Below are 2,675 nucleotides of genomic sequence, written 5' to 3' on the forward strand. Positions count from 1 at the left end.
ATGTAAAAAAACGAACAAACCCAGAAAGAGAAACAGAACTATATGTGTTCCATAAGTATAAATATTTACTATCTGACCCTTTACATAACCGTTTCAGAAAGAGCTTCTAGTGTGTAGCTGGAACCCTGTAGAGCCTAAGTGCTGTACCATGGGACACCAGTAACAATGCAACTAGTGCTCCCAATCATGTTGAGCGTAATAAGTTCTGCCATTTAAAAAGGTCAAACATTCCATGGTACAACAGAAATGCTATCAATTCATTTGGGACTGAGTCTAAGCAGGACCAGAAGACATGAGTAAATTACAATGGGTGACCCAAACTCCTATATCACTTACCTCAATTGTACTGAAGCCTCTCCTTCAATTCATTCCAATGATGGGCATAGGCAACTTAGGCCTGGATCACATAGGGTCAGATAATATATTGGTACTAATAAAAAATGGACCATGTTGCACCATAGCTCTACTCAGAGGTGACCCTAAAAGACAACGATGAAGGAAACTTAGTTGAGGACAGTACATGTGTTTATTCACTTTGTAGATATAGATAAATAGCCAGATATATGGATATACATGAACCCATACTGATGAATATTTTGTATGGTTAATCAGGGTCCTGGAAAAAAGAAAGATTAGAAGATGGGGACAAAGAGGTATGGGTAAGAGATAAATGGGTAGATTTAAAGAAATGGGTACAAAGTGTGTAGACCTCTATGTTTCATGGTAATGTCTGCCAGAGAGCAAACATCACAAAGGATGCACTCAGAATCCAGGTGGACAGGATGACTTGTCCTGTGGATGTCAGCCAGACTCTCTCCTTAGCCATCCCAGTCTCAAACCATGGGTCTCTTAATGGAGTGGCCATGGTGGCATGGGCTCAACATTATGGGTTCCTTCTAACCAAGGCTGATCTGGCTATTGCCACTGATGGATGCCCCACCTGTCAGCTGAAAAGACTGGTGCTAAGCCCTTAATATTACTCTGTCCCTTGAGGGGACCAGCCAGCCACTTGATGGTAGATTGATTATATTAGATCCCTTCCTTCCTGGAGCAGGCAGCTATTCCTTCTTACTAGGATTGACAACTACCCCCAGAATAGTTTCTACCTACAATGCCTCTGCCAGTACCTCTATCTCAGGGCTTACCGAATTCCTCATATATACTATCAGAGGATTCCATACAACATTGCCTCAGAACAGGGACCGTTTTTATGACAGATAAAGTACAACAGTGAGAGCATGGCCACGAAATCCACTAGTCCTTCCATATTCTCCATCATCTAAAAGCTGCTGCAAACAGAACTGGATTGGCCTGTTAAAGGCTCATCCCACACATAAGCGTGGAGATAGCATCCTGTGGGTTTAGGGTACTGTCCTCTAGGATGTATTTATGTGCTGAACTAATGTTGATATATATTCCAAATAGTTCGAATACATGGATCTGGGAACAAATTGTGAAAGTAGGATTTGCTCTACTCACCTGGGACACAGAAAGCTTGAATTTTTTTTTTTTTTCTTGGCCCTAGGGCGAAGGTGGCTTTTATTTCCTCTCTTGGGGAAGGGGAGGGGAGCTTTCCCAGGCACATCAGCCTAGGGAAGGGGTGGGTGTGCCCCCAGAGGACGGGGCTGGGAGAGCCGGATGACCGATCAGAAGGGCTCGTCCTTGTCCACTTCCTGGCACTCGGCCGCAGGGTGTGCGCACGGGAGTCGCCCCCCTTGGGGTGGACGCAGGCATAAGGAGGTATCTGCTGGTGTTCACGGGAGGGAGGGAGGGCAGGTGCCCTGAGTGAGGGAGCAGAGGGCTGGGGCGTCCGGCCCCACGCTGGATGCCTGCCCGGTATGGTAACTTTCACAAGGCCTGGCTGGGCTGACTCTTCTCCTGAAAAGGGCCCAAGGGCCCACAGGCAATGCTCGGTCCGCTGGCTGGGCCTTTAAATGTCCATCTCAAACTGTGACTCTTCACCGCTCGCCCGCTTGTCTTCCGGGCTGTTTCGCAGGTGGTTGTGGCTGGCTTCCATGGGGGGTTCTTCACTGGTAGGGCTGGTGACCCCGGGAATGGTGGGCAGATCCCTCGGGGGTGTTTTGGTCACAGGTGAGTTCCGACACTCCATCAGGAATTTCCGGTCGTAGATGATCCTGGTACCTCCTGGCGTTGTGCTGAAGAGCGTGCCGCCGGGGGTGGTGCTGTAGTCCCCGGGCGGGAGCTGCACGCCGTCGCCGAGCACCACCCGGCGAGTGGCCGGGATGGCCCGGCTTGGGGTCTGGCTGCAGCTGCTGCCCCCGGACATGGTCTCCTGCGCTGCACCCGCAACCCTCTCCAGAAAGCTTGAATTTAAAGCTACAACTTTCACCTTGGTCACTTTGGACTTCTTATGCCAGTGAGCCAGCAGGCAAAAAAAGAGTTGTTATAAAGGTAGGGATACTCAACCCTTATTAACATGGTGCTTCTGTGTCCAGTGGTGATAGTGAAAAGCTAATTGCAGCAAGCACAGCCCAACCACGGTGAGGAAACTATGGGTTAAGACCTCTTCAGGATAAAGGTTTGGGTTGTGCCCTTAGGCAAGCAACCCAGATTAGCCAAAGTGTTGACTGAGGATAAGGGAACTCTCCTAAAAGTTGGATTTTTTAATTTAATTTTTTATTAAACTGATAAGAACAGATACTACACTTGATCTT

The 2,675-nt window shown here is 48.3% G+C and overlaps 1 pseudogene across 1 annotated transcript; it reads right to left on the bottom strand.

Annotated features, from left to right (window-relative positions):
* Nucleotides 1-1,515: 1,515 nt before the first annotated feature.
* LOC105818321 lies at nt 1,516-2,310 on the bottom strand (annotated as a pseudogene). The gene has a single exon (XR_001137882.1). The product of XR_001137882.1 is annotated as a eukaryotic translation initiation factor 4E-binding protein 1 pseudogene (transcript).
* Nucleotides 2,311-2,675: the final 365 nt, after the last annotated feature.

Source organism: Propithecus coquereli, unplaced genomic scaffold (genome assembly GCF_000956105.1).
Source record: "Propithecus coquereli isolate 6110/MARCELLA unplaced genomic scaffold, Pcoq_1.0 Scaffold44, whole genome shotgun sequence".
In the NCBI taxonomy this organism is placed as follows: Eukaryota; Metazoa; Chordata; class Mammalia; order Primates; family Indriidae; genus Propithecus; species Propithecus coquereli.